The 13,739-nt window shown below is 43.1% G+C and overlaps 1 protein-coding gene across 1 annotated transcript in view; it reads left to right on the forward strand.

Annotated features, from left to right (window-relative positions):
* Positions 1–1,203: 1,203 nt before the first annotated feature.
* The window catches only part of ELOVL7 (ELOVL fatty acid elongase 7), a 31,936-nt gene continuing 19,400 nt past the window's right edge, over positions 1,204–13,739 (forward strand). Inside the window, exon 1 of the mRNA XM_085042224.1 lies at positions 1,204–1,353. The gene's annotated coding sequence lies outside the window, so the exon portion shown is untranslated. The remainder of the gene's footprint in view (positions 1,354–13,739) is intronic.

Genomic DNA, 13,739 nt, shown 5'->3' on the forward strand with positions numbered 1-13,739 from the left:
CTCCAACTCAGAGATTCCTCATGCATCTCCACATTGCCATTGACCCTTCATTCATTTGACAGCATTAGCTTACAGACCCTTCATATTTTGCATTTCTGCACATCATCAAATGGGTTTGCCTCTTTTCATGAATTTGGCTTCATATACTCTCCCTACTCCTTGTTTTTGCCAAGTGTTTTGGCTCAAGTGGTCACCTCCATGCTAACCATCTCAAAAAGCAGTAACTTCTAGCCTTTTATGGACCAAAGTGACAGACCAACTAAAATGGAGCACCTGTTACAGGCTTGGAATTCCCCATTACTTTTTTTTTGTGCCCCATACTTCTCCAGATGGGAGTAATTGGTGACTGCTACTGTTATCCTAAACATCTTCTAAGAAAGGAATACTGAATGTTTTTGGGGTGGGAGCATTCCCTAAAGCTGTGAGCCAAAGCTAGCCAGTTGTGTTTTGTTTTCAAAACAAGGAATTATTACATTTTCCTGGTGTTGCCTTGGGCGACATTCAGTTGCCAGGGATCCCAAAGCAGTATCAAGAAGCCATGTTGCAGATTTCCCTCCTCCACGCTGACAGAAGCTGCTAGTGAGATCGAGATCAAAGGGGCACCTGGAGAATCCCTGCACACCACAGCAGTGGGTATCACAGCAGGTAGAAAACAAGTTGCTTTTCCCTCCTCATAAGACCACAGAACAGTTTCGCTTGGAAGCCACCTTGAAGAGCATCTAGCTCCAACCACCCTGCCGTGGGCAGGGACGCCTTTCACTAGAAGCCTGGATCGCCCTTGCGGCACTTGCTCACCGAGGTCCCTAACTCTGAGCCTTGGTCGCCGGTCGTGAGAGAACAGTGCGGAGCGGGGCGGAGCGCTGCGGAGGCGGTGCGGAGCGGTGCGGAGCAGTGCGGGGGGCGGTGCGGAACTATCCGGGCGGTGCGGGGCGGTGCGGAACTATCCGGGCGGTGCGGGGCGGTGCGGAACTATCCGGGCGGTGCGGGGCGGTGCGGGGCGGTGCGGGGCGGTGCGGAACTATCCGGGCGGTGCGGGGCGGTGCGGAACTATCCGGGCGGTGCGGGGCGGTGCGGGGTGGTGCGGAACTATCCGGGCGGTGCGGGGCGGTCCGAGGGGCGGAGCAGGGCGGTCCGAGGGGCGGAGCAGGGCGGTCCGAGGGGCGGAGCAGGGCGGTCCGGTCCGCCCCCGCCGCGCCCTCCCGCCAGCCGCGCGGAGCCGCCGCGCAGTTGCCGGCCGGCGGTGCGGGGACAGGTAGGGCCGCGCTGCTGCCGCGTGGGTGGATCGGCGGGAGCGGGAAACCGGAGCGCGGGCAGAGATCTCGGGAAGAGGAGCCTTCAGCGTTCTTCCGCAGGGTCTGTCCCACTCTGGGATGGGATGGGGCGGGACGGGACGGGACGGGACGGGATGGGGCGGGATGGGGCTGCCTCCTGCCCACCTTCCTTTCAAACTCCATGGCTGCGCCCGCGTAACCCTTGTCTCTTCCCAAACCCCCGGCCGTGCTGCGCTGAGCTTGTTCACTCCCCATCCTCATCATCTGGCTGCACCTGCATCCCTGGTGCCTCTCCCCATCTGCACCCTCCTGTGCCGAACTTCCAGACTCTCAGACAGTGCCCTGCGGTGCTTCCTCCTCCAGCCCCGCTGAGTGTACCTCACACCCTGCGGTGCCTGGCGTCCAAGCTTTCTATCTGTGCCCTACACGGCACCGTGTCTGTTCCCCTGAGCCCAACGCTTCGACTGTGTCTGGCACTACGCAGTACCTGTTCCTCCAGACCCTCTGGCTGTACCCCACTCCTCCCGGTGCCTGTCTCTCAAAGCCCTCTGGCTATACCTCACACGCACTGAGCTCACCTTCCTGTCGTGAAGAGCAAGTCACATCGCGGCGTGTGCATGGCTCGCCTTATTGTTAAAAAATGCTTTTTTCCTCCCACACCTTTTGCTCCCAGAGAGAAGAGTGGTCCCAGGCATCAAGAAATGGAGGTTTCTTTCTCTGCAAGGGTGAAAGTTAGCGACAGTCAGGGAAGAGGTGTGGCCCATGTGCTTATGATGGTGATATTAAAATGTAGGGCTAGAGGGGTGATGTCTAGCCAGGGGCTGTCTGGCAAGTTGGAAGGGTGGCTGTCTGTCTTGCTGCTTCCCTCCTCTTCGGAGTCAGGTCACCTTTGATGCCATGTGTAGCAGGTCCGTCCTTAAGGACCAGCCGCATTGTCAGTGGAGTCAGGAGCCGCGGAAGAGGAAGAAGGTCAGTACCAGCTCGATGGGGCCGCGCTGGAGCAGTTTCTTAGACTTGTCCTTTGCAGCTGTAGGTGTCACGTATATTGTTACAGAATTGCAAGTATGTGAATACTTAATTTGTAAGTGTTTCTAGTTGAAACTTTGGTCTGGTCTTGGGCATTTGCTGTTACCAAGACAGAATAGTGGGATGTTTGGAATGTCATAGTAGAGCTGTAAATCAGCTCTTACTGATTTTTTTCTTTTTTTTTTTCCTTCTTTTTTTTTTTCCCTTCTCTTTTTTTTCCTTTTTTTTTTTTAATTGATTAGGAAATCAAGGTATGTTAATTAAAGCTGTTCAGACAAACCAGAAAACTTACAGCCATGTATGGATGTTCTCTTCCTTACTTCATTGTAATTCAGTTCTTCCCAGAGCCATGTGTAGGTCTGTACTGAACATTGCCATGTGGGAGAAGTTTGAACAAGTTTTTCTGGTTGTTGGGAGCAGCCTGGGAACAGCATGCTGCCTGATTTGTTCTGCTGCTCAACACTTGGGGTGCTGCCCGGGAAGCATTCAGGCTGCCTTGGAGCTGCCTCAGGTAGAGGTAGAATTGTGATGTATTGACACGGCATTATGCAGTGTGGACATACCCTGAAAATGCTTCCATGGGGAATGGGAGCACTTGTACTCACATGTTTGCCTGAGCAAAGTGTACAAAGAACTAGGATCTGAAAACCTAGACAAACATAGGCTTAGAGTGAGGCACTGGAACAGGTTGTCCAGAGAAGCTGTGGATGCCCCATCCCTGAGAGTGTTCAAAGCCAGGTTGGGCTGAGCTCTGAGCAACCTGGTCCAGTGAAAAGTGTCCCTGCCCATGACAGGGGGTTGGAGCTAGGTGAGCTATAAGGTCCCTTCTAACCCCAGCCATTCTATGATTCTATGAAACTCTTGCTAGGCAGCACCTCTGTTGCAAATGCAGAGAATAATGCAATTTTATGGTATTTCAATCTTTCTATTAAGTGTTTATTGGTAGAGCAACACAGGTTCTGGTACAGGAAGCAATATTCATGGAATGTGTTGGGAAAGATGCCACAGCATTAGTCAAGTCAATAATGCCAAATAGGATTTAACTAGTTATGAGGCTTCCTGAATACTCTGAAATATCTATCAGCTACTTGCATACCGGTTCTTTTACTGGTCAGGGACATTTCTGTATCCTGACATGACTTGATGGTTTTTGCCGAGAGTGCACCCCTTGCCTTGCTGTGCCCTTCCTGGCTTTGTTTCTGCTGCAATAAACTGGAAATCTCTCTTTTTTTTTTTTTTTTTATCCCCCTACTGTGGACTTCTGCTCTTCCTCTTGAACCTACTTTTGCCCAGTGTGTCTGGTTTAGTGCTTGTCTTATCTCTCTCTGGCCTGCCCCTATCTGGTTGCCTAACAAACGCAGAGATTTCTGGAGGTGTGGGCAGATGCAGAGTGAGGCAGAGGCCAATGCAGAGCATGGGATGGGCACGGGAGGCATGTGTGGGGTGAGGGAAGTGGGAGGACATCACCTCTGTGCCATGTTCAAGGGCAGGAGGTGGAAATGAGCCAGGATCCCTTTCTGAATCTTCATTAGCTGCTTGTGAAATAGAGTTTGTCGTATGCTGGATCTAACTCGGCAGACTTCATGTGGCATTTCTCTCTGCCTGCCTAATGACTCTGCCTCAGCATGGCTGTCCAAGGCTGTTGCCCCATAATTTCTCTGGTTAAGGCTGATGTGAACTCCCTAATCTGCCCCAGCAGAAATAAGATGGTTTAGCTATCAGTTATGGGTTAAGACAAACTGCTTTGTTTTGTCTGAAGTGGATCAAGGACGACTTGCAAAATATGGATAGCAGAGCTATAGTATAGAGACAAATATGAATAGATGGGGTGTTGTCGTCTTCAGTGGCACAGCACACTTTATACAAATAATGCTATGGCCCAACACTCATTTGCTTCAGGCTGATGAATGTCTGAAACTTAAAGCTGCTTCTCAAAGCCTGGGTAGCTGGAAAGGAAGAAATACTTGTTCCCCTCAGTGCAGCTCTTCACTGTTCTGGTTTTCTTTCCTGAAGTCACAACATGTGGCACATATAGTGACAGTGGTTTTATCGGTTTCTCATTGCCTAAGTACATATTAAATTTGAGCAATGTCAGACTTGATTGTTTATCTCTACTGCAGTTTGAAGATTGTTCCAAAACTTCAAATAACAGTTTTGGTAGGACTTTCTGAGTACTTGAAGGGAAGCTGGTCTGTGCTTCAGAGCTGCATTGAAAGCTGAGTGGCTACTCTGTGTCCTTGCACAATGCTAGGGAGCAAACCCCTTGTGCTTGCCCATGAGCCTCACCCAGTGCTCAGGCTCACCACTGCATGTAAAGGCCAAATGCAACCTAAATGGTGGAAACTAAACCTTCTACTCCTCAAAAATATAAGATTATTAGAATAAAGGCAAAGAATTAACAAAAAAAGTAGTTAATTTTGTAAACCTTATTGTACTTTTTTTTCAAACAGTTCCTTACTTTTAAAACTAGAGGGTCATGCAATAGTTTTAGTTTCTCTAGCCTGATGTCTCATGTTCAATTTGCCAAAATTTTGCAAAGTCAGCAGTGACATAGCAGTTAAGAATTTTTTCTATGCATATGATACTTAGTTGAAATCCAGGAAGTTAAAAATTAAATATATAAGTTTGCACTGATGAGAAACAGCAGAATAATGCAGGTGTCTCTTGTATTTGCTTGTCTTTGGTTTTAGTGTTTAATGCTGACCCATTGACATGTAAATATTGAATAGGGTTTTCTTTTTGTCTATTTTTAGTGAATTCACAAAGTAAAATGCTTTCAATGTGTCTGTCAATGTATGTATTTTTTTCTTCTGCATGTATTTTGTTATTTTTGTTCTGTCTGCTTATGATGTTTACACACAGCGATTTATCACTGAAGATGTTGACAAGAAAACACCTGTAAGTAGTTTGTGAATGGAGTAATGTGAGATGAACACATAGCTTTGAGAAGCACAGATTTAAGTGTCTTTAAGTGTTATCTTGGTTCTGGATGAGAGTCTGAGGAACTGAATTTCAATAGTATTTAACTTCAAAATCCTGAGGTAGTACACTAATATCTTAAAAACTACTTGTAAGGCCTATCCAACCCAAAGGAAACTCTGGCATTCACCTGTAGAGAGGCACAGATGTCACAAGGAGGACAAATACAGGTGTCAGTAAACTCTATGAATCACCTTATTTGCTACGACCAATGGTATTCAGATTGCCCCTTTAACTGCCAGGGTAAAGCAGTGAACATCAGCTCTTATCTGCACTCCACTTGTGATACCTACTTAGGCTGATGTTGTAGTTTCACTAACGTTTTTATTATTCCACATGCTTTCCTTTGCATGTGTTTTTTGTGTCACTTTCCTTTTGTGCTGGCATATCTCTTGGTGGAAGCTTGTGCTAAGAAGCACTGAGGATCTGGTCTGGGTTAAAAAATACCCTTTCTTTTTCTGTGAGGCTGTCTCTCCTTCCATGAGTCTCTTTCCTAATCTATTTTATTATGCTGCCAGAAAAATGGTTGTTACAGCAGAAGTCAAGAGTGACATAGGAGCAAGTATGAGTAATGGGGAGAGAGGTTGATTAAAATTACATTGCTACTATTAAAAATGCTCTTTTAATTGCAAACTTACCGTGTAAACAGCCAGACTTGCTCTGCTTGAGCAGGTTGTGCTCAAGAGAGAAGCTGCTTGTAGCAGCTTTATGAATTCCTACATGCTGCCTGCCTGTGTTTAATTGTATTGTAAATTCTTTGTAGTTTGGATTATGTTTTATATTGATATGGGCCTTGCACACTGGGCTCTGTGCCTGGAGCCTCTATTCAAAGACTTTTTTTTTAAAGCAATGCCTCACTGAATGCATGTGAATATGAGTGTAACTTTGTCTAGTGCACTGCAAAACCCTGTGCAAAGAAATAGTATCTACTGTGCAAAAAGCTGCTATGTTTCAACAGCCATCTCATGGGCTGGAATTCAAGAGAATGCTCCTATCCCAGTGACTGCATTCAGGGTTTATGGCCATGCCTGAGATAAAAATATAGCTTACTCTATTCCTTTTATTCTTTGTTTTCTAACAAAAGAAGGGGACTACTCTTGCTGGAGTCTGACTCACAAAGATCAGTTTGTTGATTTGGAAATAATTTGCATTGTATCATCAGTCCTGAAATGACTTAAAGCAAAATCACAAAAACCTGATTCAGTGGGTCTCTGTATGCTTTTTAGAGTACAGGAATGGTTCACATTGGTGTTGTGCTCTTTCTTTCAGGAAAGTTAGTTGAGGTGGCAAGTAGTTTTGCTTTTTTCTTTTTCTAACTTGTTTTCACCTGGTCTGTTAGGATGTGAAGTGCAAAATTTTTTTGTGTTGCTTTTAATGAAAAGGTATTGGCTGAAAATTATCAGGGTTGTTGGTCAAATGTGCTCCTTTATTCTGTTAAGTAAATTCTGCAGTATTTGTTTACCACATGGCATTATGAATAGATGGGGATGGGCACATGAAAATGTCTGTAGTCAGTTCAGAGAACTAGTAGCTGGCAATGTTTCCTTTTGCACAGATAAAAATTACTTAAATTCAGGTATATTGCAACTGAATAGTTTATTTTACAGTATTTGCATTCTTAATATCCACAACAATCCATTTTGTGTTTGTTTAGATGTACAGTTGGAAAAATCAGGATTAAATACATTCTTTATCACTTTTGTAGTCAGAGTTCTGGCTTGTTTGCCTGGTGCTGAAGTAAATATTCACTTTTTAGTCTTTAACTCTACAGAAGAGGTCTGATAAGGTTAATAAAATTATTGTCATGCACTTTAGAAGTGCCCTGTCCACCTTCATCTCTTGTGAATGACGATTGTAGAACATACAGTCTACAAAAGCCAAGAGGCTAATGGAGTAGCCTCAAATGAAACCTTTCATAAAACTACTTGTGAGGTGCACTTCTCAAAAGCCTTGTTACCATCACTCACATTATTGCTGTTGTGCTGACAACATCATTTCTGTAGCACCTGTTGTTCTGTAACAAGTCATGTTGTTGAGGAGTTTGCTTGACTTTGCTTTTACATGACAAAGGTGCAAAACTGTAGGACAAGGCTGTAAATAACCTCATGCCATACCTCTGATATTCAAAAAGTTCACTCAGTTTAACTTCTGACTAGGACCATGGCAGATTTTGGAGAAGGGAGGAGGGAATGTAGAATACAAGGGCTGTTAGAGCTCTCTGTGCCTTTCTTCAACGAATCTTTAATGACTGCTTGAAATCTGATGGGATGAAATAGTCTCCATCTCAATTTCAGATTATCCTGAAACCAGTTTTCATAAACCAAGTGATCCACTTGATCAGTTAGGGAAGATTATCAAAAAGTTGTGGAGAAAAATTTCCTAAACACAGACTGAACTGTGCCAAGTTCTGGTTTGCTCTGGAGTTTTTCCCAGTCTTTGGAAATGAGATTGCTACTTTATTTTAAATCTGAACATCTTATATACCCCATTTGAACTACATTTAAAAGTATGGAATGGAAAATTGCCTCTGGAGGTGTGGAAATTGTGCAACCTGGTGTTCTTGCTTTTATCCTGTAGACACTTTACACATATTGTTGTAAAGTGTGATATTTCATCAGTTGCTTTCATCCGAGGTGCTGAAGCATCAAACAAAACTTGATTGAATCTAAAAAGACTTTTGTGATAAGTGAGGGAGTCGCTTTTACAGACCATGAAATTATATGGTTTGGCTCATTCTTTGAGATTACTGCAGCAGGAAGAGAGCCAGTCTTCCTTTCCAGTCAGTGGGATAGCATCACACTTTTTGGATGTGGTCAGCAGGATGGACCTGCACCTGAATAATGTATATATAAGACAAGGAATGTGGGTGAAAGCAAATTCTTTGGTTTAAACGTGAGCAATAGAGTCATCCTGAAGTGAGGCAGAAGAGTAGAATCAAACCACTGTGCTCGAAAATGTTTTCACGATGAGGGCTGAGGTGTTGCTTTAGGTTCAGAAAGGGGGTTGTGGACTGCTAGTTTTGTGTCTTAACTGGAATATTGAACTGGCACACAACCCTTTGGTTTTGCTTACAGCTTTGCTGTGTTAACTGGTGGAAGACATGCACCTTTTTCCCTGGGTACTGAGAGCTCCATATAAAGAGCAACTGACCTCTTCTGCAAAGCACTGAAATCTGTATGTCAAAAATGCTGCCCAAGACTTTTTTTGGTAACTTAAATGCATAGCTATACATAAGTCTAATTTTCTTTTTTATTGGAGACAGTTTTCTTCTGTTTTACTGCTGTTGCATGCTGAGTAGACTATTAGACACTTGTCTGTTTCTAGTATACCAGTGTTTTAAAGGAACATTAGTATTAGGCTGAGTACTCTGCTGCTTGCCAAGCTTCTTTGTTGGAAGTATTATTGTCTCCTGTGTTTTTCTGATGTTTCATAGCCATTGCCTAATGCACTTTGTCGATGGGATTTTTTTTTTTTGAGCTATTTACATTTGGCAATCTTTCAGGATCGAAAAGAGGAAAAAAAAAGTGCAGTCAACTTGGCCACACATAGCTGGTTCATCCCTACTTGCTGTCTGGATGAACTGTTGTATTTTAAACTGCAGAGATGCCTTGTGGTACTGGGTGGTCTCTGAATGCTTGGAAAGATGGTAAAAAATACATTCTACTGTGCTACTGGAAAATATTGATAGAAGATGAAAAATCCTTACATCATACCTGTGATTAAAGCTGTGCATGGATGTGTTGTTTGATTCTTTTTCTCTGTGAACTTATCTTTTGGTGTTCCAAGCTTATTTTAAAAAGCTTTACTGTTGCAAACTCACAGCCTGCACAGTGCTGCTTTTTATGCTGTTCTTGAACTTCCAGCAAGTGCAAAATAATGAAGACTTTCAGAAATCCCTATTAGTAAAGGAACTAAGATCTAGATAACTAGATCTGGAGCAGAAATACACCTTCACAGCTGTTTTTTTTTTCATTAATGTATCTTTGCCCATAATATCAACCTCTATTTTGCATTTTGTTCTGTGAACTCCTGCATATTGATTTCTTGGAATTTGAATGAAAAACTGATATTTTGTTAAAGTTGGATTTTTTTGACAAGATCTGGTTTAAAAAATCTTGTGAGATGCTTTTGCTGCACAAGCCAGTTCATGTTTTTAAGTGATGGATAATTTTGTTCTCATGCAAGCTGGTGAGGTTAGGCTGTCCTCTGAATACTTTGCACACAACATTCTGTTGCCCACGCAACCTTTTTCTTTAGCCTCCACAGGCCTCTGACTGCTCTGGGTCACTGTGTCTGGATGTTTCCTCGCTCTAATGCTTGTAGGCAATAATGAATATTCCTATTCTATAATGTTTGTTGAGTTCTGACCTCCAAGTCTGTCGCAAGAGCCCTTTGAAAGTCCAGCACTTCCACAGTCCTTGGAAGGGTATCTGCATAGCAAGTGGGAAAGAGTATTTTTGGAAATGCCGCTAGCACTGTGTCAAAGCAAAGGTGCTCCCATTCTTGTGTTCACCCCATGTGCCCAAGCTGTCAAACTGGATCTGCCTCCAATGGGTGAGTCATCTCAGAAAGAAAAGGTGCTGTGGAAAGTTATCATGCGAGTAGAATAAGGAACATGCAAGATGGCTTGAGTAGTACCCAAAGGCTTACTCAAATTTCAAACAGGATCAAATGGGGATTTATAATGTGCTAATTTCATGCCTTCATCTCTGGATACAACACATATAACAAGAATACAAGTAGTTTTGACTTCAGGATAAGCCTTCAGGGTCATTTCATCCAGCTGTCCCTAAACTTCAGATGCCTTTTTGCTGTCCATTCTGCACCCTTTTTTGATTCCTCTATTGACTACCAAGTACTACGGATGCTGAGAAATACTGGGCTTTTCCACCTCACCTCCATTTCAGAATATGGTATTTCACTTCCACAGGAACTTTGGTCAAGTGTAAACTAAATTTTTTTTTTTTTTTTTTTTTAAATGAGTGAGGATCTTCTTTAGAATGCAGAAATAAAAAATTGAGTGTGAGGAGAAACCAGAAGTATATTCACAGCTTTACTGCTCTGTTCAGGTGCTCTGATTGAAAGGTCTGAGTATCCAAGCAGTGGTATAATATGCCTTTGTGGATTGCCTGATACTAATACTCCTAAGTGTATTTCATAGTGATTAACCAGACCTTTCATCATGCTGAAGAATGTTAATTTAAACAACAACCTACATCCTCTATACCTCACTGCATATCCCTCAGTGATTTGAAACTTCCAGCTGCAGTTGCATAAATGACCAGCTCTGGAGTGAAAAGATTTAGGATATGGCAGTGAAGTTGTTTCCTGGAGTGCTCCTAAGAGTACAAGTGGCAGGACTGGACTTGGGAGCACCAGCTTTTTTAATGATACTGTCAGCATGCTTCCTTGGGTGGGAGGAGTTCTGAGACTTTAGTTTGAAACACTTAGCCTGTTTCCTTTAAAGTGGGTCTTGTCACCCTAAAGCTGTGCCTCTGCCTGTCACTGTGCAGCTGCTGCCTGTGTCACACGTCCTGAAGTTCACGTTGTGCTGTGTGGGTCACTGCCAAAGGTGCCAGCACAGCTGGTTCCCTCTCTTCTTTGGAAGAGCCTCCCAGGAAGGGTGCAGTTGCTGGTGTTTACAATGCTCAGCAGCATGTCCACTATGCTGTATGGTAGCTTCAAAAGAGGTGGAGGGAGGGGAGGGTGTCAGTTCTAGGTCAGCTGCCTTTAAAATTTATGCCTGCCTACTGCAATGCAAGCAAAATAGGAGCAGAAGGAATGCATTATTTTGCTGCCTAGGATATCAGCCCAGGACCCAGAGGGTGGGTAGGTTGAGCAAGTGCAAGGCAGTGGGAAACAATGGTAAAGCAAATTAGCTCACGTCAGCAAGAGAGAGTGGTGTGGGAGCAGTTCAGCTATTGTAAATTGTTGCATTAAAGCGTGAACAAAATAGTATGTTGCAACTCTGCACGGGTGTTATCAGTATTACTACTCGCTAATATTCTGAGCCCAACAAGGTTAGAGCTGGTGCAATAAAAATTCCATAAAATGGCATTGATTTTGCAATGTTGTTTTGCCATGGCAACTACAGTGACAAGAGCTGAGTGTATGCTATACACAAGATGTAACTGGAAAAACACCTCTTCCTTTGATAATTATGAATATTTTTCAGCTACTTGCTTACCTCTTCTTTCTCAAGGTGAATATTATGTTCTTAACGTAATTATTTACACTCTTTTTCATCTCCTCCTCCTATAAGACTCCTTTCTGATGTATTTTCATGTTACAATGACAGTCCCATGTACCTGTCTTTGACTACCACAGGTGAAAATTTCGGTTTAATTTTTCTATATTTTTTTCTAGTGCTGAATAGCAACTGGCACATTGCCATCTTGATTACTTGGTTGTGACAAGTCGTTGGAAATAAAAAGGCTTGTCTGATTTATTTGCATTTGCTAGACTAGCAAGATGCTACCTATGGAACAAGTCCTGTTTCCCTTTATTTTAAGGAATCTCCTCTGGAAGCTGAAGTCTAGCTCTGCATTTCTGTTTCTGTTTAGCTTCCATGGGGAGACCCCCACTGTGACTATTTAATGACAATTTATGTTGCTCTTCTACTAAGAGGTGGGTAAACACAAACCAAGTCCTTGGTAGCAAACTGTTTCTATTGTGATTAATTTGATATATGAGAGTCTTACATTCAGTTAACTCATGTGCATTAACTCTTAACTGTGAATTAGGATAGATGATATGGTGGAGCCAACTCAGTGACTCAGCTTGCTGCTAAAGGAAAGGGACAGTCTCAGACATCAGACATCTTTGATCCCTTTCATTCAAAGTATTTAGCTGCCACTTGCACTCCCTCTCTCTTTTTAAAGCTTACCTATGAATGGAGTATTAGAAATAATGTGCTTCCTAAGCAGCTTAAAAAACCCAGTCTGTGTTATCTTTGCAGTGCAGGTAAATATCAGTCCTTACCCCTCTAGTTCAGTACAGAGCATTATATTCTCTTTTGCTTGGTTACTAATGATGTGTGTACACTTTAGAAACACCACAGCTGTAGATAATTCTTACATATCCTTATCAGAACTGTCTCTACCATAGCTGTTTGTAGAAGAAAAACAAACAGAATGGGTAAAAGCTCTGTGTGTTATGAAGATGTTGGCTTGTAGATGAATGAGCAGGGAGCACAGTGGGGTGTGAGTTAGCATGATTGTGCAGCATGGCAGACATACTAGGTTGTGTTACTGCTTTCTAGCCCATAGTTCTTGTTTTGTGAAAGTCTGTTTAAAGTGACCCAAACCCTAGTTGATTTGGTCTTTAAAGAAAATCTGAAATGCTGCAGAAAGTTTTCTAGTTGCATCATAAGGTAAGGAGGGGAAAGGAGAGTCAAAATCCTTTGGGGAAGCAGGATATTAACCTGGCTCAGATGTGGCCCAATTACTAAATCAATGCTTTGCCAAAGGCCTTTGATAAGGGTAATGATATACCATTATCTACTGGAAGTGAGGTTCCATTAGCAACCTTATTTTGATTTCTCAGTGAAAGTTGTTGAGCTATATGTGCCACAGGACTCACTGTGTAGGCAGGTATAGGTGACTTTCTGAGCTGCTGTCACTGAGCTGGAATCAAACTTGAAGGAGGCAAGTGTAAGTTGTACACTGGGGCACCAACAAGAAGAACTTCTGTTCTAGGCTATGTGAAGAGCCTCTCACTGCAGCAGAGAAGCAGGTAGGTGACACTAGTTGGCTGAAGGATGGTTGACATTTAAATGCTCAATAAAGAGCTCTCAGTAAAGGCAGGAGAGCACTGATAACAAGTTAAAATCCTAGGAACTTTCCCCCTGCTAATGTTTTTGCTTTTCTCTAAAACGTTGTAAGGATAGGGATAGAAAGCTGTTGAAGATACCCTGATGTCCTGGTGCTCACTTCCTAAGTGAAACTGAGAACCTTTCCAGGGATGTGCCCAGAGTCTTATACTGGAGTTAAAATGATAACTGGGTTAAGACTTATAAAGAAACTTCCTTCCAGGCTATTATTGCAAGGACTATTTAGACTTGGTAAGTGTTTCTATGTGATATAGGAAATTAGTCCCTAGCATCACTTCACATGCATCCCTGCAACCTCAGGTGATATATTTAAGATATTTAAGATAGTGGTGATGACAGGTCTTTTCCTGCCTTACTACAACACAATGTAATTTTTATGGCTTCATTTCTCATCCTGTAGAGTGTCCCTTGTGGTTTGTGGTGGACTGAGTGATGACTTGTTGAGGCGGAGCATGTGAAGTTCTTGACTAGGGATCTAGTACAGGATTGTCTGTGAGTGAGGCAGGACTGGATGATGATGTGTCCTTCCTACATGACTTCATTATCAGCTTAAAGGGATCTATGCCAAAGCTGTTATTCCCACTCTTCTCCCTTCCTGTGGCATTGCAGTTTGAGTCTTAATGTTTCCTTTG

Source organism: Lichenostomus cassidix, chromosome Z, assembly GCF_008360975.1.
Source record: "Lichenostomus cassidix isolate B80296 chromosome Z, HeHo_3.0, whole genome shotgun sequence".
In the NCBI taxonomy this organism is placed as follows: Eukaryota; Metazoa; Chordata; class Aves; order Passeriformes; family Meliphagidae; genus Lichenostomus; species Lichenostomus cassidix.